Source organism: Panthera onca, chromosome B1 (genome assembly GCF_046562875.1).
Source record: "Panthera onca isolate mPanOnc1 chromosome B1, mPanOnc1 haplotype 2, whole genome shotgun sequence".
NCBI classification, from domain to species: Eukaryota; Metazoa; Chordata; class Mammalia; order Carnivora; family Felidae; genus Panthera; species Panthera onca.
In genome coordinates this window covers 61,044,584-61,066,356 of record NC_138342.1, presented here as the reverse complement: position 1 = coordinate 61,066,356, position 21,773 = coordinate 61,044,584, and the positions used below count along the sequence as shown (strand labels likewise).

Here is a 21,773-nt window from a genome sequence, read left to right as displayed (position 1 = left end):
TTATTTTTGAGACAGAGAGAGACAGAGCATGAACGGGAGAGGGTCAGAGAGAGAGGGAGACACAGAATCTGAAACAGGCTTCAGGCTCTGAGCAGTCAGCACAGAGCCCGATGCGGGGCTCGAACCCACGAACCGTGAGATCATGACCTGAGCCGAAGTCGGCCGCTTAACCGACTGAGCCACCCAGGCGCCCCTATATACAGATTTTTAAAAATGTTTTTATTTATTTTTGAGAGACAGAGAGAGTGCAAGCAGAGAGGGGCAGAGAGTTGGGGGGGGGGGGACAGATCTGACGCAGGCTCCCTGCTGAGAGCACAGAGCCCCATGTGGGGCTCAACTCATGAACCGTGAAATTATGCCCTGAGCCAAAACCAAGAGTTGGGCGCTTAACCGACTGTGCCAACCAGGCGCCCCATTTATGCAGATTTTTGACTACACGTGGGTCAGCACCCCAATCCCCATGTTGTTCAAGGGGCAACTCTACACAAATACATACAAAATGTTTATGGTTTCACGAACATCCTCTATCTCCACCCCTAAAAAATGTGCAGAGAACTCAGGGTTAAAAACTGGTTTAAAACATTCAAGGAAATACAGTTACTTAAATAGATCTGGAAACTCTTTTTAAGAATTCTTATGAATGCTTTTGTATCTTTTCCCAGCTCTGCTTATAGAAAAGCCCTCAGGGCCTCTTACAACTCTTTTACTTAAGGAGCTGAAAGTTCCTTGGGTTTTCTATAGCCTTGGTTGCTTAGGGAAAAAACCTCTCCTTCCAACATTATTGCCCCTATGAACACACTTTATCAGGGACTGCTTTCTTGTGCACAAAAGGTCTTTGGTCACTAACTTTCAGTTGTCTTTCCCTTTTCAGGTCACCACAAGAACTTGGGTAATTGGGGGCCATGGCTCTGGTGCTAGTGATCAGGCCTGTTCCGCTGCAAGGGCTCACTCAGCGAGTCTGAGTCAACAAGGCATAGGTCAGAGTGGCAATCTGAAAGAAGGAAGGTAGAGATGTTTTTAAAAACCAGGCTTCTGGCCTGACCAGAAGGATAGGACAGATGTTGATTCTGAGGAGGAGTCTTGCCTTAGTCATAAACCTCAGAAGCTGAGGGAAGGTTTAGAGAAGTATTCCACTGCCATAGCCAGAATCCAGAGAATTAGGTAGCCTAAGTGGTTATACCTGGAAACATGTGGGTAGAAAATAAGGGCTGGGACTGATCCTTTGTGTGTTGCACTCAACTGGTCAAGGTAGAAGAAAGCCAAAATGCTTTTACCGTGTATCAGCTGTATAATTTCTTATGACGATCTTTCCCCAGTTGGAAGAAGTTTCACAACTGCTCTCCTATCTTTTAAGTTTTTGGTCTGCTGATGAATGCTTGTATTTTGTATACAGTTGGGTTTTTTACTAGCTGGAATAGTTTCTTTTTTTTTTTTGTCTTTAGATTTTATTTGTTTTTAACTAATCTCTAGGAGCGTCTGGGTGGCTCAGTCGCTTGAGTGTCTGACTTTGGCTCAGGTCATGATCTCACGGTTTGTGAGTTCAAGCCCCACATCAGGCTCTCTGCTGGTAGAATGGAACCCGCATCAGTCCTCTGTTCCCTTCTCTCTCTATCCCTTCTCCTCTCGTGCTCTCTTTCTCAAAAATAAATAAACATTTTTAAAATATTTAAAATAAATAAACAAATAAATACATGAAATAATCTCTACACCCAAGGTGGGGCTCAGACTTAACAACCCCGAGGTCAAGAGTCACATGCTCCACCGACTGAGCCAGACAGGCACCCCACTACTTGGAATAATTTTATGGCCTGGTTACAAGAAGAGACTTGAGTGTTTTACTAGAGTGAAACAAATTTGCTTTTAAAGGTACCATATGCTTTTCCCGCTCCTGGATTTGACTGTCTATTTAAGACAAAGACTCAGGCCATGGTTTCTCTGTACTATCAAACCATACTTGACCCAAGAGGAGAATGGAGAGCGAAAGGATGGAAGGTGGTAGACCTAGGCTAATGTCTATTTATAACTTTATGTAGCATTGTATTTCAGTCCCCAGATACTGAAGGTCTGTCTCCGTTTCGTAACAGGAACCAGACCTATATACCCTCTATGCCAGAAACTGTGCCAGACACTGTCACTAACCCTCCCAACAACCCTAAAGTTGGCTGTTTATCCATGAAGAAATTAAAGGGCAAAGAAGTGAACTAACCTGACCAGTGTCAAAAAACTAGTTAGTGAAGGGGCACCTGACTGGCTCAGTCGAAGAAGCATGTGACTCTTGATCTCCGGGCTGTGAGTTCAAGCCCCACATTGGGTGTAAAGATTACTTTAAAAAAAAAAACCAAAAGCTAATCAGTGAGGAAAATAGGATTTCATCCCTTTTTTCCTACTCCTATGTTTAAGTGGAGAATTGTTCCCCTGCTTTGGCTTCTCCCAGTACGACTTCCCTTCTCTCCCACACAAGGAAGTCTGGCTCAGGGACACTGGTTGACACCAAGTTAACCCATTGGAGACTGATTAACGACCCACCAGAATACTATTTCACAAAGGGAGATATGCCTTTTCAATTAATAGGTTATCTGCTGACCAGGGCCCCTCCTCTGGGTTTAGAGTGCTTGGTGAGCATTCAGTCCAAGAGGAGAGAATTGGATGACCTCAAGGCATCTCACATCCAGACAATAAAGCACACTTTGTAGCCAATTAGTGACAAGAATATTTGTGGCTGCCAAACATAATCTACCCTGAGCAGTAAGAGATCAACTCTGGTGAAATTTTGCCCCTTTCGAAAATCATCATTTTCTGGACTCCAGGCAACTCAGGGCAGATGACTCCTCTTTTTATTGACATTATCTTTAGTTGTTGTACTTCCCAGGATTACTGTGTCTCTTAGATCACTCAGCCTGAGGTGATTTTAGCTGTCATCGTAACTTCAGAAGCATTGGATAGAGAATCCATTAGAATTTACAAACCATTATTCAGATGGTTTACTTTTGTAATCCCATAAACCTAATTCTTTGGGTTGATTTTTTTTTTTAAGGTTATTTATTTATTTTTGGAATCTCTACACCCAATGAGAGGCTCGAACCCACGACCTTGAGATCAAGAGCCCCACTCTTTTCCAACTGAGCTGGCCAGGCACCCCTCTTTGGGTTGATTTTTGATGAGGTTTTTGTCTCTACATTCTGAAGAAGTGACATGCTTCAGGTTTGCAGCCTTTATTCTCCCAATCTCTGGTAGCATTTAGAATCTCCTCTGCTTGAAGACTAATAGATATGATCAAAACCAGTTAGGTAGCTAACACCCACACATATAGCAGGAAGTCGTGTCGTTACATTTTATAGTTAAATGGGCAAGCCACCAAATGTGTTATGCACTTTTCTGGATATGTGAGGTATTTTAACACAATGATCAAATGGAGAGGAAGACTATTTCTTTAGACCTTAACCTGTCCCAGGTTTACAAAGATAATGGATGGAAAGATTTCAGGGGAAATTAACATTTGATTCTTTCTTCAGGCCATAATAGCCTTTCTCCTTTTCTGCTCTAAAAGGAATAGATTCATCCTACTCTGGGGAGCAGGTTTCTCTTTGCATCAAAAAGCTTTGCAAGGGAGCCAGCTGCACCAAGAGAACCCTGAAATTCCTGCGTAACATGTTTTCAATCAGGAAGGCTTGCTCCAAGGCTGCGGAGGTTCATAGAAGTAGGATGAGGTATAGTGTCAGGAACCCTGGGGGATTCTGGGGTCTCTTTCTAAATTGGCCACTTCTGCCCTTGTGCAGCTTGCCTACTCTGGATTGCTTGTGGAACTGAAATGAATTGTGTTTGAAAGTGTTTTGAAAACTGTAAAATGCTACGCAAATGTAAGTTTTACTTCCAAGCAAATCAAGGAGCAGTCGGTGAAGAAAGGATCAATTGAGAGCAATGGGTGTATATGCTATTTTAAGCACCAAACATTAAGTGCCCATGTTTATTGAGCATTTACCCATGTGCCAGGCACGGCACCCATCTAATTAGCCCATCTAATCTTCACAGTGCTCTAATAAGGTAAATAAATATTATTGTTCCCATTTTACAGATGAGAAACCCTGAAGCACAGAAAAGTGAAGCATCCTGCCTAAAGTAATATACGTAGGTAATATACCTAATAAGTGATGAGGTGAAGTGAGCACACAAATCCAGGCAGCCTGGTTGCAAAGCCCAGACCACGTTGCTGGCAGCATGATCCTTACTGAATTGGTAGCCAGTCCAAGACATTTGGTATGCTCAAAAGGTTAAATGTTATGTAAGTGTTGGAAGGCTAAAATCGTGATGAGTAACAATACTTTCCAAGAAAAACAAGTATCCTTTCAGGATTTGGATTTGACCCCTAATGCCTAGTCTTCGTATTTTGGGGTCCTACGTAAACCCTACCTCTGTGGGGATGTGTAGCCTTTAAACATGCATGAAAAGTCATCCCTTACACACCTACTTCATCAGCAAAATGGTGATAATGGGGTTGGTTGGTCTTTTAAGATCCAGTTAGGTTGAAAATGGTCACATAAGAAGGTTCAAAGGAAAAGCATGGTAAATTAAAATGACAGCCAAGTATTTTATGCTGAAGTCTGTAATAAAAACAAGAATCAGTTACTCTAATTCTAGTAATTTTACTTTTTTTAGAAATTCACCTGCTAATAATGATTGGATCTGATTCTCTTTCCTTTCCTTCTTTTTTTTTTTAAAGATTATATTTTAAAATAATCTGTGCACCCAACGTGGAGCCCAAATTTGTAATCCTGAGATCAAGAATCTCAGGCTCAACCTACTGCGCCAGCCAGTTGTCCCCCTGCTTTTTTTTTTTTTTGGATAGGAAAAAAGGTATCAGAGTCATCCCATATGTCTGGCAGCATCTTTTCTTCACCAACGTCAATTGGTAGATTTTTGTCTGATTTGTCTGATTTCTTCTTTTTATTTTTTAGAGAGAATGAGAGAGAGCATGAGTGGGGGAGGAGCAGAGGGAGGGAGGGAGGGAGGGAGGGAGAGAGAGAGAGAGAGAGAGAGAGGGAGAGAATCTCAAGCAGGCCTCATAATCAGTGCAGAGCCTGACACAGGGCTAAATGCCACAACCTTGGGATGATGACCTGAGCCGAAATCAAGAGATGGGAGGCTCAACAGACTTGAGTCACCCAAGTGCCCCTAATTTCTTCTTTATTCATTTCTTTTGTTTTACCATCTACATCTTTTGTTATGCCACCTGTATTTCTGCTCAGATGATATAAATTATTTATGGATATGTTATGAGAGGGAAGGGAGAGCCGAGAGGATGAAAAATTAATACCATCCCGTAGGTACTAAGGCAATGCCTTCACTGTTTACTAATGTTTTTTTTATTGTGAAATTAACATATGACTATAGAAGAGTAGGAGGTACAGAAAAACATTAAGCTGACCAAAAGCATGAAACATGTTCCTACTTAATAGCAAATTGAGTACCATATTTTTTATTTAAGATTGCATCACAAATGTTTGGCTTAAGATTGAAACATAAATATGTAACATAAAAATACATTTTTGAGTACTGAAACTTACAGTTTAGACATAGATTTGTCAGGAATATGTGAATTATTTAACCATTCACTTCTGGATATTTAAGATGCCTCTTTTTTCTTAATTTATTTTTTAAATTTATTTTTAAGATGCCTCCAGTTTTTAAATGATGAAAACAAATAATATCACAATGATATTTTTCAAGATTTTATTTTTAAGTAATCTCTACCTACACACAGTGTAGGTCTTGAACTCATAACCTCGACATCAAGAGTTGCGTGCATCACCAACTGAGCCAGCCAGGTGCCCCGACTATGAACTTCTTGGTGCATATCCTAAGAGGGATAAATACATAGAAATGGAATTATTGGCTTAAAAAGTGCAAACATTTTAAAGGTTTTGATATGTCTTGCCAAATTGCTTTTTTAAAAGGTTGAATTAATATTTACTTGCAACAAAAATATACAAAGGGGCTTGGTTTTGCGTATTAGGTGTTTTCACTTACAAATATTTACACTTATTTATGATTTGCCATTGTTTTATTTCAACAGCTCTTTATATGTGCTTAACACTATGTACTTTTTTTCTATAAATTGGACATCCTTTGCATTTTTGTTGATTAGGTTTTCATGTTGATTTCTCACCAAGTTTGTTAGTCCTTTGACTCAAATTTGTGACAGAAGTGTGCAGGTACATAGCTTGTATTTATTTTGGTTATATTCTCATAATTTTCTTTATAATTGATTCTATTGCCTCTAAGCTTAAAAGGTCATTCCTCACCTATGTAATCACTGGAAAACAAAACATGAAGCAGACCCATGTACTAACATAAAAGGATGCCTAAGTTATACTATCAAGATAAAAAGTAGTGTCCTGCAAAACAGTGTTTAATTATGATCCCATTTCTCTCCATCTTTCTCTCCCTCTATTTTTCTTTAAAGATTTTTTTAAGGGGGCACCTGGGTGGCTCAGCTGGTCGAGTGTCCGACTTCGGCTCAGGTCATGATTTCCTGGTTGGTGAGTTCAAGCCCTACATCTGGCTCTCTGCTGTCAGCACAGAGCCTGCCTCTCTTTCTGCCCCTCCCCCGTGTGCGTGTGTGCGCACGCGCTCTCTCAAAAATAAATGAAAACATTTTTAAAAAAGGCAAAACCACCACAAATACTAGGAGTCCAGGAGAAAGACTGTTGTGTCCTCCCTCTTCTCTCAAATGGTCACTTAGTCAATTCATGGAAGCTCTTACGGGGGCACTTTTACTCAGCCAGTGCCAGGTGCTGGATTAGACAGGCAAACATGAGTTCTTCCCCCATGGAACTTACAGGGTGCATGTATACAAGAGGGGAAATATCAGATATTGAATTATAAATTGAAATATTCAGTGTTGTGAAGAAGTGCAAAATGCTGTTCAGTATCCCTGTGCAGCATCACTTAACAGTACCCTCTACTGTCATTTTCTCCCTACTGCCTTTCTGTCTCCCTTTTTTACTGTCTCTCTCCCTTTTTCTATTTTTCTTTCCTCTTCTTGTTCTCTGTCTTTTCTTTCCCTCTCTTCCTCTCTTCCTCTCTCCCAGTTCCCTGAAGACACTATGTTTCAATTATTTTTGCCTCATTGTGAGCCTAGTGCTCTGCTTGATACATTGACAATCAATGGTGGCTGCTGAATGAATGAATCCCAGGAGTCTTAAAGGGTGGACTCCTGCAGGACAACCTGTAGATTACCATTGTATTTCTATTTATTAAAAAAAATAAATCTAGAGAATGTAGGAACTATAGAATATATAAAGTATACAAAATAACAATAGAACACAGCTGAGATAAACTTGTAGACTGTTTAAGCGGGTGTTAGGTTAATTGAAATTCTAAGGATAGTTTGTGTAAGGGAAAATCCTACCTAACTCACCTTTAGGATGCTTAAGTGAGTTATTTCAGTAAGAGTACTTTAGGAGAAATCAGTAGATGCAATTTACTTTGCTTTTTCACAGATGTTTTTTGTTTTTAAGTAGGCTTCCCACCCAGTGCGGAGCCCAACAGAGGGCTTGAACTCATGACCTTGAGATCAAGACCTGAGCTGAGATCCAAGAGTCAGATACTTAACCAAGTGAGCCACCCAGGCACCCCTTTCACAAACTTGATAAAGGTTCGAATCCAAGGTCCACCCTGTGACAGGATATATGGCTGATGTGTCAAAGGAAGAGTAGAGTGTGTAAGAGAAAAAGTGGCAAGAAAAGAGGCAGAAGTAACATAAGGACTAAATCAGGTAGACCTTGTAGGCCAGACAGGACGTGAAATTTTATTGGGTTGCCTTTGGAAGGAAAATTTTGAAAATGTCATCTGATTGACAGCTATAAAGGATCTGGTTGTTGTGCCTGTGAGACTAGACTGTAGTAGGATAAGAATGGAAGCACCAAGACCAAGTTGGAAGGCTGTTTCAGTAGGCAGTAGTGGCCTGGACTATAATAGCAGTAATAGGGATGAGAAGTGTTTAATCCAGATTAAATATTGAAGGTAGAGGGAATAAGTTTATTGATGATTGGCTGTGTGGTGTGAGAGAGTCAAGGGTGACAAACATTTTTGGTCGGAGCCACTGAATGAATGCAATTCATACTGGTCTCCCTGCCTTATAGTCTATTCAGGGAGGGGGTGTTTCATGGAGGTTGTATTTAAAGGGCAGGGACATTAGGAGGCTACTGCAGTCATTCTGGAAAGGTGAAAGGGGCCTGAACCCGAGCAGAGGCTATAAGTATGGAGAGGCATTCAAAGGGCACAGACTTGAGAGATCCTTAGAAGTTAAAATCACCATTTAGGAAACAGTTTAGGGGTTTTTTTTTGGGTTTTTTTTTTAACGTTTATTTATTTTTGAGACAGAGAGAGACAGAGCATGAGCAGGGGAGGGTCAGAGAGAGAGGGAGACACAGAATCTGAAACAGGCTCCAGGCTCTGAGCTGTCAGCACAGAGCCCGACGCGGGGCTTGAACTCACAGACCGTGAGATCATGACCTGAGCCGAAGTCAGCCGCTTAACTGACTGAGCCACCCAGGCGCCCCTAGGGTTTTTTTTTTACTAAAATTAAAGATAGCTGAATATTTACCCTAGAGCAGGGGGTGCCTGGGGCCTGTTTTTGGATAGCCCTAGAGCTCAGCAAGTTTCTTACATATTTAAAGGATTAAAAAAGGGGGTGGGGTGGGATATGTAACAGACCATTTTTGGCCCCCAAATTTAAAATATTTACTATCTGGCCCTTTACAGTGTAAGTTTCCCAGCCCGTGCTTTAGTTCAGTGGTTTTTATTTTTATTCATTTTTTTAAAGTATACAGTTTATTAGTTTTTTTTTTTAATGTTTATTTATTTTGAGAGACAGAGAATGAGCAGGGGAAGAGCAGAAAGACACAGAATCCGAAACAGGCTCCAGGCTCCGAGCTGTCAGCACAGAGCCCGACGCGGGGCTCGAACTCCCAAACCGTGAGATCATGACCTGAGCCGAAGCCGGATGCTCAGCCGACTGAGCCACCCAGGCGCCCCAGTTCAGTGGTTTTTAAAGTGTGGTTACTACACAGCAACAGCATCACCTGGGAGCTTGTTAGAAACGTAAATTCTCAGGCCTCAACACAAACTTGTTGAATCAAAAATCCTGGGCTTGGGGGCTCAGCAATCTTTGTTTTAACAAGCTCTCCAGGTGATTCTGATGTATGTTAATTTTTGAGAACCATTCCCCTAGGGAAACCTTTGTACCTGTGCATCAGGATACATTATCTTGAAGAGTAATAGTGGTTATGCATAAGAACCCCAAACTGGAAACAATCAAAATGTCAATCAGCAGTACAGGAGATAAGTGTAAATCATGGCAGTTAATACAGTGAGCGTATTCCATAGCTTGTGATTAAGGGCTTGGAGTGTGATGGCAGACTGTGTTTGAATCCCAGCTCCAACAGTAGCTGTGTGACCTTAATTTGATCTCTCTAAACTTCAGCTTCCTCATTTGTAAAATGGGCATAAAAATAATAACTACTCTATAGGGTTATTGTTACGCCTAAACAATTACAAAAAGGAATTTGAAGAGTGCTTGGTACAGAAGTATTAAAGGGTAATCTGCATGTAATATATTATGCTTTAAAGGAACAAAAAAAAAGTAAAAGTTCATTTCACAAAAGTTACAATCTGCTCAAATATTTTTCATGTAACAAAATGATTAGGCAAACTAAGGTAAAAACAATGTAGTTTTTGGAGATTCAGATGTTGGTACTGCCTCTGGAAACCTCAGTTTGCACATGTGGAAAATACTTTAAAATTGCTCTTAAAGGATTAAGAAAACTAATGAAAGGTCTATGCCCGCTTACGTTTGGTACATGGGCGCGTAATAAATGTATTCTTTGCTTTTCTATTTGCCATTTCATTTCTTTTGCCATTTCCTCAGCTCTTCCTTCCAAAATTCTTCTGCTGTCTCCACAGTCTTTGAGAAACATCGCCAGAACCTAGGTGCAAAGTGGCTTCCTTGACTATAAGGAGATTTGGCTTTCCCCATGAATCAAGGTCACTAGAGTCAGTGTCTAGTGTTGTCCCAGCTACGCCCTGGGGCCAAGTCTGGGCCTAGATCTAGGACAGGGCTGTAATCCTGCTATCTCCTGAGATTTCAGCCTTTTTAGAGGCCTTAGTATGTAACACCCTTATTATGTATTTAGCAACACCTAAATACATAACAGGCACACAAAGAAATAGATTATTTTCCCCTCTGTGCAGGCCACAGCATATTTTTCTATATCCCTGGGCCTAACACCTACCAGGCCCCGGAACGTATTTTGCTTTGGGTTGTTAGGCTGAATTTGACCTTCTCGGTGGAGTTTTAAATCTCCATTTCCTAGGATGGGTTAATAATGTAGGTGAATTTAGGGTACAAATAGCTGAAACCACTGGCTGCATTTTATGTTTGTCTAGAGCAGCAACCTGCAGACACCTAGTTAAAAGAGAAAATTACTAAATCCCTTCTCTTTTAACAATAATCAAAAGGGACTAGAAATATCGGTCTCCAAAAAACGGCGCAAAAGACACAGCGCAGCAGCCAACCGGGTTCGTGTTCTGGTGCGATTCAGAAGGGCGGCGAGGCCAGAGCCTTAGGGCAGTAGAAAGGCAGCCTCCTTGTGACGTCAAATCAGCGGACTCTCGCCCCGGCTTCAGGCCGGTTCCGGTTCCCCGGCTTTCTGGGCGCGAGAATACGTGAGCGCGGCGGCGTTCTGCGCGTGCTCCGCAGAGAAACGCGAGAAGGTTGGGTCCTGCTCGCGAAGGAGATGCGTGATTGGCTGAAGTCGTGCTGGGGGGTTCCCCAGCCCTTTCGGCAGGGGTAAAACAATAAGAGGGGGCGGCGGCAAAGGGGGCGGGACGTCCGTGTTCCTTGTCGCTCGCCGCAGCGCCTGGCGCCCGGGAAGAGGTGGTTGTAAGGGAAGCGAGCTCGCGACTCTCCGGCTTCCGAGGCTTCAGGTTTGTCGGAGGGAGGGGGTGGCGAGCGAGAAGAAGCCACTGCAGCCGGTCCTCGGCGACTCTCCTGTTGACCTCCGCGCGACGTACCCGCCGCCGCTGTTGGTTGGAGGTGTGTACGGGGGCCGGGAAGGGAGGTTGGTGTGGTGGTCGGAAGGGGACATTCCCTTCGCTGGCCGCGGCTCGAGGCAACCGTCCTGTGCGTGAGCCCCAGTGTCGGAGGTGTCGGGGCAGAGAGAGACATTGTTCTTGCTGGCTGCCTACGCTGCCGTGTGTGCGTGGAAGAAGCCGAGCCTTTCCTCGCAGGTGAGGGATAGGAGGCCGCGTGAGAAGGGAGGTGACTGGCGTGCGTTGTGTGGACGGAGGGCTCCGCGGGCACAGGTGGGGCCCGGATTTGTTGGAGATGAGGTGGCGAGCTGGGAAAGGGGACGCAGCAGCTCCCAAAGGCGCGCTGGTGGAGGCTCAGTTCGGGACGTGGAGGAGTGGGCTTTCTGGAGAGGATGGTTTAGGGTGGGGAGCCCACCAGCCTTGTCTTCGAGTCGTTTGCGTCTCTTATTCCCGGTTTCAGGGGAGCGGGGAGGCCGTCGCCGCCCCGCCCGTGGGGGAGGGGAAAAGAGGCTGTGTCGGCGGAGGCAGAAGCGACGCAGATGCGAAAGTAGCGGCCTGCGGGCACCATTTCTGTGCACCGAAACAGAATCCGGGTTTGAAAGCAGCCGCCGCTTTGCTTACCCAGTATCTAGTGTTCCGCGGTCTTTGACTCTCCCCTCACCCCGCACCTTGGGTTTATCCCCAACGTGTTCAGAAACCCGGTTTATGTATGTGTGTGTGTGTGTATGTATGTATGTATGTATGTAACGTGCATCTTCTTCCTACTCTTTTTATGCAGACAATCCTTTATTGATCCAGGAGTAGAAAAGGTGTTTGAGTGCTTTGAGGAATGGGTTTCTTCCTCTTCCCCCACTTTTGGGCTGGGGGCGGGAAGGATAGTCTAGGAGAGAAACATAAGCTTCCCTATATTGTGTTGATTTTTGTTATTTGAATCTGATTGAATTTTATCTGCGTCTTTAAAAAGCGGATTTCTTAAGATGGCTCTATGCCGATTTGGAGCGAATATAGATTTGCATCTACAGTTTTCCGCATAGATCAATTCCCCCCCCCCCCCCCGCATACCTAATTTCTTAACAGATTTTTTTTTTTTCCCCGACGGTAGGTGCTTTTGATCCCTTTAAAAAAACAACAAAACTCGTGCACGGAAGCTGGAACGATAGTAAAGTTGACCCCCCCCCCCCCCCAATATAATTGTTATGGTTTCAAATTGGGTTAAAATACTGGTTTTTAGGTTCAAGGCTCCACACACCGTGTTAGTCCTCCAAATGTGAGCATTTCCTGTACCTGGATCTCTGAACCATAAACCGCAATTAGGGAACCCTATATGTTAGAGGGAAAGAAGATGAGAATTCCTTGTCTAGCTCCATATTTGGCAGTTAATATAGCCTTAGAGATGTGAACAAAGTTTCTAAGTAAACATTTAGCCCTTTTAGTATCCAATGTTATTTTGATATCCAAAATTCTTGGTCTTAAAAGATAGATGGTATGATTAGTTTGAATTTAGAACGGGATTATGTGTAGTTTCTTTGGTGATAGTACCTCCTGCTTTCTTAAATTTTTAGGATTAGTCATGTGTGTCCCTATGTTATAACCATCTCTCCAGGCTGTTTAATTCTGAAAGGCTATTGGGATTGTAGGGAGGATAAGGACCTCAAATGGATTGCTTGTTAAGAACTGTTATGGTTCAGGTTTTTTAATATTTGGGGTTGAAATATTAGTGGTGAAGAAGTGTTAAGAGTGAAGAGAATCAGAATACTTGTGGGTTTCTTAGGGATCAGAAGTAGAAGAAAGAAGAAAATAAGTCTTAATTTGGTAGCCTAAATGAGTGTTCAGTAGTAGCTGAGCAGCCAGTTCTTGAGTTTCAGTAATATTGGCACTGTTGGTAGCAGGAAATAATTGCCCATATTTTACTTATGAGAAATCAAAAATGAAAATTTTGATAGCAGTTGTTGAAAATCTGTAAATAACTAATTGTGTGTTTAGATTCTTAACAGTTTCCTTATTGTGAAGAATTATTCCTGTTGATTCCCCGTTATCAAAATCGAAGATTCCTGGGGCGCCTGAGTGGCCCAGTTGGTTAAACATCCAACTCTGATTTCTGCTCAGGTCATGACAGCAGGAGCCTGCTTGGGATTCTCTCTCCCTCTCTCACTGCCTCTCCCCCCTCAAACACACACTCTCTCAAAATAAATAAACATTAAAAAAAGTTTTTAAAAAAAATACAAACTTTTTTTTAAGGATTGAAAGTTCATTCTTAGGTTTCTTTAAGACTTTTCCCCCACATTTTACACTGAGTTGATATAGAGGCAGGGAATGACCCCCCCCCCCCCTTTATTTTAAATTGTTTTTTTAATGTTTATTTGTTTTTGAGAGACAGACAGACAGAGGATCCGAAACAGGCTCCAGGCTCTGAGCTGTCAGCACAGAGCCTGATGTGGGGCTCGAACTCAGGACTTGTGAGATCATGACCTGAGCCAAAGTCAGATGCTTAACCGACTGAGCCACCCAGGCACCAGTGATCCCTTCTAAAGTCTGGGTTTGATAGGTACAACTTGAGGGTGCTTCTGAATTTAAATTCAGTAGAATTTCATCAGCAAACATGGCTTGGTTACATTACTCTGCAGTGATGGACACTTGATTAAGAGCTGCTAAGACAAATTGATTCTTCGCCCAGAACTCTGGACTGGCTTCAGAAGGAGTAGAATCAGTTTCTTGATGGCTGTGCCTCAGCTTATTCACATCTTTTAATTTCTAGGTATTTTACCTTATTTTGGTATAGCATTGTGGGTATTTTGGGATGACTCCTGGGTTTTTTGTCTTTTATTACTGTCTTCTGTTTCTTAGCTCCTTCCAACAGTACCAAATAAGCTAACAGTTTGACTTAAAAAGAATTTTTTTATATTTTTGCATTTGTAGCTGTTCTTTTTCATTTAGCTGTTCTTTTTCATTTATCGGGTTTTTTATTGTTTTTTTGTTTTTGTTTTTGATTTTTGAGGAGAGAGGTACAGAGAGAATCCTAAGAGGACTCTGCTCTCTGCTCTGTCTGATGCCGGGCTTGATCTCACAATCCGTGAGAATCATGACTGGAGCTGAAACCAAGAGTCAGATGCTTAACCGACTGAGCCACCCAGGCACCCCCCCCTGCCTTTTTTTAAATTTGTTTTTAGTGTTTATTATTTTTGAGAGAGAGAGAGAGACAATGCGTGAGTGGGGGAGGTGCAGAGACAGCATAATACTTGGTCACTTTCAAGAGTTTCTGAACTTTAAGTTTTGCCTCCTTACTTTTGGGGCCTGAGGAAAGGCTGAATCTACAACTACCTTTTATTTATTTCTGCCACTGGTACTTGATCTTGTTTGTGATGCTTTCATTTTATGGTCTGCTACAACAAATTGAAGGTTTCTGCTCTAAAGAGGTGTTCATTGTTGGGGCGACTGACTGGCTCAGTCAGTAGAACTTGCCGCTCTTTCAATTTTTTTTTTTAAGTTTATTTATTTTTGAGAGAGAGAGAGAGCATGAGTTGGGGAAGGAGAGAGAAATCCCAAGCAGGCTCCCCACTGTCAGCGCAGAGCCCGGTGCAGGGTTCGAACTCATGAACAGTGAGATCATGAGATCGATCATGACCTGAGCCCAATCAAGAGTTGGATGCCTAACTGAGCCACCCAGGCGCCCCTAGAACATGCCACTCTTGATTTCAGGGTTGTGAGTTCCAGCCCCACGTTGGATGTAGAGATTACTTAAAAATTAAAAAAAAAAAAATCTTTAAAAAAAAGAAGGAGATTCATTGCTGTTTTGGTAAAGTCACCTGGAGTTTCAGAAGTTCCAGTTTTAATACGTGATTAAGTGTTGAGAATGGGTATAGTCCATGGCTCAGTGACAAAGGGGTTAGGCCTGACTACTGGGGAAAGGTAGTTCAGTACCCAGTAGAGATTAGCTATGTCCTAGCATAGACATAGCCTTTGGTAGCATAGTTTCTTTCTGGTAAAGAATTGCATCCTGTCACTAGAGATCTTATTATTTTTATAGGAATCAAGATATAGTACATATAACCTTACAGTAGGCTGAAAAAATATTTTTTGTAGGTTAAAAAAATTTTTGTAATTGTCATTTTCTTTGAGTTTCCTGATTATTTATTTTTTAAATAAGATGACATAGCTCAGCTTCTTAGCAGTTTTCATTTGCGTTATTTTTTTCTCCAAGCATTGAAATAGCCACCAAATGTGACCTGGAATTTCATGTCTGTAATTTGCAGTGAGTGAAATCTCCCCGCCAGAACTTGGGCAGTTACCACTTTTTATAAATTGTGGTCAGGACACTCCGGGCTCCTCAAAGAGTGAAGTTTTGATTGTGTGTTTTGATGTTTATATACTGTGGTGGTTGCTGGCAGGTGTTTGAAGCTAATAGTTATAGTTAGATGTTATGATTATATGTAGATCTATCACCGTGTGGATAATGGAGACGTCGCTTTAATAAGAATGGAGATGCCATTTCAGAGATCCCTGAGATTAAAGAGAACTGTTGGAATACAATATTATTTTGCTTGGGGCCTTTTTTTTTTTTTTTTTTTTTTAAGTTACGTATTTTAAGAGAGTTGTGAGTGGGGAAAGAGCAGAAAGAAAGGGGGAGAGAATCCCAAGCGGGGCTCCATCCTAGCCCTATAAACCGTGAGATTGAGACCTGAGGCTAAATCAAGAGTCAGACACTTAAAGGACTGAGCCATACAGTGTCTCCCTTGTCTTTTCTATTGTAATCTGCTCTGATAACTATTTTGCTATAGTAGATCTGAAAAATTAATTTCATTTTCTTGTCCAGGTGCATGCATAGCCTTTACATTGTTGAAATCATACCTTGTAAGTTTTGAATTGTGTTCAGTGTGTTTTCTTTGGTGGTTTTATTGTCTTTGAAAGTATTTTAATGACTGCACATGAATTGATGTTTTTTATATTATAGTTGGGGTTCAGTTTATTCTATCAGGTAAGCATAGCAAATGTTTTATAAATCACCTTTTGGAAACCTTGATGTTGGAGGGTGCTGCTTAGGATCCTAGGCAGTAAGTTCTTTATTAGTCTTTCTGTATGTAGCTGCTCTATTTTATTTTATTTTATTTTATTTTATTTTATTTTATTTTATTTTTTAAGTTTTAATGTTTATTTTTGAGAGAGAGAGAACGAACGGGGAAGGGGACAGAGAGACAGAGAATCCAAAGCGGTCTCCAGGCTCCAAACTTACAGCACAGAGCCGGACGCGGGGCTTGAACCCATGAATCCCGGGATCATGACCCGAGCCACCCAGGCACCCCTAGTTGCTCAATTTTAATTCCAACATGGTATTAGTCTGTTTCTTCCATCTCTATCTACTGAAGCCTATCTTCAATTAGTTGGTGATATTTAAGCACACTTAAACTTCATAAATTGTCACTAATGTAGGCATAATGTCAGAGATTGCCTTTTTGTTTTACTAGTAGTGGTAAGTGTATTCACACACTTTTGGCCTTTATTCTAGAGCCATGTTTTCTTTTTTCTTAATTTTTTTTCTTAAGCTTATTTTTTTAGTACTCTCTACACCCAGTGTGGGGCTCAAACTTATGACCCCAAGATTAAGATGTTGCTTGCTCTACTGACTGAGCCAGCAAGGCACCCCTAGAGTCCTATTTTGTAACCAGTAACATGTATCTGTTAGAAAGTTATCAGAAACTAAGTGAAAATTTTAATGTCTTAATTTAATGTCTTACTAGTGGTGTTAAGAATGGGTATGTAGCTTGCATTCTTTTTTTTTTTTTTTTTTTTTTTTTTTGTAGACCCATAACCCATTTGTATGTATGTTTTTATCATGCTTTTTTCCAAAGATGGAGTTTGTAACATTATTCTACAATTTGGTTATTACTTTTGCAGACGGTCTTTCTTGCCCACATTTATACTTTCCTATCCGCCCCTATTTTACTTTTTTTTTTAAGCTTATTTATTTTTGAGAGAGAGTGGGGAGGGACAGAGAGAGAGGGAGAGACCACCCAGGCATCCTTCTCCTATTTTACTTTAAATCAGTGCATAATTTTGTATTTTATAGCTTTCCATTTAATTGTTTTTTTTTGTTTTTGAGAGAGAGACAGAGCGTGGGCAGGGCAGGGGCAGAGAGACAGGGAGACACAGAATCAGAAGCAGCCTCCATCCAGGCTCTGGGCTGTCAGCACAGAGCTCGACGAGGGACTCAAACTCTCAAACCGTGAGAATGGTCTGGGCTGAAGTCAGCTGCTTAACCGAGTGAGCCATTTAGGTGCCTCCATTTACCTCTTGATGGAATTTAGACTGCTTTATTTATTTATTTATTTATTTTTTTAAGTTTAAAAAGTCTTATTTTGAGAGAAAGAAAAAAATGAGAGTGGGGGAGGGGCAGAGAGAGAGGGAGACAGAGAATATCAAACAGGCTCTGCTCTGCCAGTGCAGAGCCAGATATGAGGTTTGAATTCCTGAACTGCTGCAAGATCATGACCTGAGCTAAAATCCCGATGCTTAACTGACTGAGGCACCCAGGTGCCCCTAGCCTGCTTGATTTTCTTTAGTGGCAATGAACAGTGTTAAATATACATCTCTGTTCAATTGTGTATTTCTTTGTAATGTGTCTTAGAAATGGCTTAGTGGTTATATATGTTCATTTTTAATTAAGTTGATTAAAACTGCAAAATTACATCTCCTAAAGGTTGTAAAAATGTTTATTTTCACTAACACTGTGTAAGAGCCCATTTTCCCCACACCCCTTAACTGGATATTACCAATCATTTTCATTTTTGTTAATTTTATAGGTGGAAGATACCAACTTTGAATAAATTGCCCCTTTTTTTGAACTGTGGAATGTTCTCAATTTCAGGATATCGTGCTTCTCCTACATTGTGTTGAGGGATTTTCCATGAAAGTTCATGAAATAATTGACATAATGAAGCATAATTGTATTGCCAAATTTAAAATTTGAGGAATAATTTACCAACAGTAGAGACTATTCTTCATGTGCAGTTTAATGACTTTAGACAGACATATAGTTATGAAACCACTACCATGGTCAAGATCCAAGATATTCCCTTCACCAGAAGTTATCTCCTGTTTCTTTATAGTCCTTTGTATCTTCAGTCTCTGATAGGTTTAACCCTGTAGTTTTGCATTTTGCAGAATGTCCTGTCAATAGAATTCTGTAATACTAACTTGTTTAGCTTTCAATAATGCTTTTTTTTTTTAAGTTATGAGAAATCTGTTTTTTTCTAGATACAAGTCCTTTATCATTTCAGACTGGTTTGTCTTTATTTTCTAAGTGATGATTCTAAATGAGAAGTTTTACATTTTGATGGAGGTCCAATTTGTCAGGTTTTTTTAATAATTCTTTTTGTGTCTTACCTACTTTATTTAACCTAAGGTTACAAAAGTTTTCTTTTTAAAAATAGTATATATTTTTATTTTTTTATTTTATTTAATTTTTTTAATTTTTTAACGTTTATTTTTGAGACAGAGTATGAATCGGGGAGGGTCAGAGAGAGAGGGAGACACAGAATCTGAAACAGGCTCCAGGCTCTGAGCTGTCAGCACAGAGCCTGATGTGGGGCTTGAACTCACAGACTGCGAGATCATGACCTGAGCCGAAGTCAGACACCTAACTGACTGAGCCACCCAGGTGCCCCAAAAATAGTATATACTTTAAAATGTTTATTATTTTAGAGAGCATGCACGTTTGGGGCGAGTGGAGGGGCAGAGAGGGGGGACAGAGGATCCAAAGCAGGCTCTGTGCTGACAGCAGAGAGCCCGATGCGGGGGCTCGAACTCATGATCTGTGAGATCATGACCTGGGCCGAAGTTGGACACTCAACTGACTGAGCCACCCAGGCATCCCTAAAAGTTTTCTTCTAGAAGCCTAAAGTTTTAGGTTTTATGTTTAGGTCTGTGGTCCATTTCAAGATGATTTTTATATGCAGGTGAGAAAGTATGAGGCAGACTTCCTTTTGTTCATTTATGTTTTTAAAGTTTATTTATATTGAGAGAGAGCACACGAGCACATGAAAGGGCAGAGAGAAGGGACAGAGAGAGAATCCCAAGTAGGCTCTACACTGTTAGCATGGAGCCCGATAAGGGACTCGGTCTCACAAATTGTGAAATCATGACCTGAGCTGAAGTCCAACCCTTAACCAACTGAGCCACCAAGTGCCCCCCTTTTGTTTTTAATGTGTGGATGTCAGATTGTCCCCAAATCTTTTTGTTGAAAAGATAAAATTACTTTGGTACCTTTGAAAGGAGTATATTGTGTAGGTCTCTTGTAATGCCAATTTTTGGGGGGTGGGATTTCTAAAATTTCTTAAAGTTCTAAAATTAGAGCTTTAAGTTCTGATTTTAAAGTTTAAAAGTTCTTAAAAGTATTTGTGCCCAAACTGCTATGCTGTATTTCATTGTTGACCTTTTAATATCAAAACACTCTAACTTCATTATTATAGGAGTAGCATGCGTTCATGTAGGTGACTGTGTACACCTGTACATTTACGCATAAATATGCACAGGAGCATAGGTGGTTGGTTAACTTTAAAGATAGCTTAAAATTGCATGCTTAATGATTTTGTTTCATCTATTCACTGACATTTGTCTATAGTTTTATTCATTAGCTATTGAAATATCTTTGTATTTTAGTAGGTTGCTGCTCTTTTTTTAAGAGGTCTTTAGTATCAGAACAGATACTTTAATAGTATTATGAGCACAGTTATGGTGGATGCTACAAAGACGTCTCTTGAGCATCTCCTGGAAGCATGACACTGCCAGGCTTATGCTTAGCATTAGCACAGAGGAGTCTTCCAAATAGAGGGGAGTGCCTATACACATGTACACACATTATTAGGATTAAATGCGTTAATAAGAGCTAAAGAAGAGATACATAATACTAAGGGAAAGAAATGGTTAATCCTGTCTGATGGACCTAGCTCAGAAAGCTAGAGGGAGATTGGAATGAGATCTTGAGCAGGTTTTTGAAGAATGAAAAGGGGAAAGATTCGGTGGTATGAGGTTTCGAGGAGATAGTCATCCCCTAAAAATTCTTTTCTCTTTTAGCTTTGGCTTAGAATATTCACTTCATTTTCTGCATGTCCAGTTTCTTCCTGTTCCAGTTTTCAAGTGGTATATTCTTTGTGGTAGGGCTGTAGCATTTATCACATAATTGTGTTTAGGACTTCTGTCTCCCACTGGACTGTAAATTTCTTTGGAGCAGCAGATGAAGTCCTTCATGTTCACCATTGTTTTTCCTTGCATAATTTCTGACACATGTAGAGTGGACATTCAATAAACATTGAAAGAATGCGTGTTGTCTCACCTATTCACCCAGCATATGTTGAATGAGGTAAGACAGTGGCCTAAAGAATGAAAATCGCAGGTTCAGGGAATGATGGGGAGTGGCATAGTGTTCTTCAAACACAGAATTTGTTACAGAGGTGAGAAATGTGATGGGAGATAAATTTGAAAAGTTGGTTAGGACCATGAATTTCAGGCTGGATTTTTGTGTAATGCCTTATGCTTCAAACTGAATGCAGATGTTTGTATTTAAAGTATGCTGCACATGATAAGCTTGGAAGACTTGAAGATGTAAAGAATGTGAATTCAGTGGGAGCAGAAAGGATGAGACAAATTGCAGAAGACTTTTGAGTTGTTAGGATTTCATCATTTGAAGCTTAAAGAAGGAAAATCATTTAGGACTGAGCATTTGAGCCAAGAAGATGGTGCCATTAACAGAAATAAAGTTTTTTGTGTATCTGGGGAGGGTTGCATATATTGAGTAACCTGTGAAGTCACATGTGGGTATTCAGCAGGGGGTTAAAAATGTAAAATTTGAGTCTATGGTAGAGACCAGCTATCCTTTTTAGGTAGATATGAGAGCTAAAGCCCTTAGATTGTGAAACTGCCAGGTTAGAAGACAGAATTTTGAGAACTTCTGCATTTTGATGAGAAGGAAAGTTGCCTTATCATAGAAATCTAAAAGCATTAGGAGTAGGCTATCAACAATGGTAATGCAGATAAGAGGAAGACTGAGGAAGGTCTTTGGAGTTTTCAGAATTGTGACTTTCTGGAGAATTATATTTAAGGGAGAGCCCAGATTATAATATTTGAGAGTGGAGGAGAGATGAGGAAGACTAATGCACAGTTATTAATTTAGGGAACAATATGATTAATAAAAAGTACTTTGAGAATCCAGAGGAAAGACAGTTATAGTCTTTTGAATCAGGAAAGGTTTTCAGGGGGACAATACCTGGGCCCAAATAAATGCATGGGGTTTCAATCATTAAAGATAGGGAGGGATGGAGTGAGTATTGGAGTAGGAATCTTGTTTAGTAGACTTCTAGAATCGTAGTGTTGGAGCAACCTAAATGTTGTTAGACATAGACTGTTTTACTAGATTTCTGCTAAATTGTGCAGAATTGTGTCTCTGAGATAAATACCTACATTGACTGGCTATTTATGAAGTAGCTCTATTCTGGTTATTCTTGGATTAGTTGAACCTAAATCTACCTTCCTGTGATGTCCATTTACTCTTTTTCCAGTACTTGTACAAAGTAGAATAGAATTGTCAGCTCATTTTAGACATTATATTGTAGCCTGAGATTGTGTGCTTTAGGGGCAGCTCCATTATACCAGTTAGTGATTTACCCAACCTTTAACCAAAAAGTGAGCAAACA

General features: G+C 40.8%; 1 protein-coding gene across 5 annotated transcripts in view; it reads left to right on the top strand.

Moving 5' to 3' along the window:
* G3BP2 (G3BP stress granule assembly factor 2) overlaps positions 1-21,773 on the top strand; it is a 78,148-nt gene that overhangs the window by 33,459 nt on the left and 22,916 nt on the right. For 2 of the 5 annotated variants that reach the window (XM_060654852.3, XM_060654847.3), the window contains exon 1: positions 10,987-11,095. The exons of 1 other annotated variant lie outside the window; for it this stretch is intronic. The gene's annotated coding sequence lies outside the window, so the exon portion shown is untranslated. Of the gene's footprint in view, positions 1-10,739; positions 10,850-10,986; positions 11,096-11,174; positions 11,290-21,773 lie in introns of those variants that run through there. 2 more of the 5 variants (XM_060654851.3, XM_060654850.3) reach the window with 2 other exon arrangements.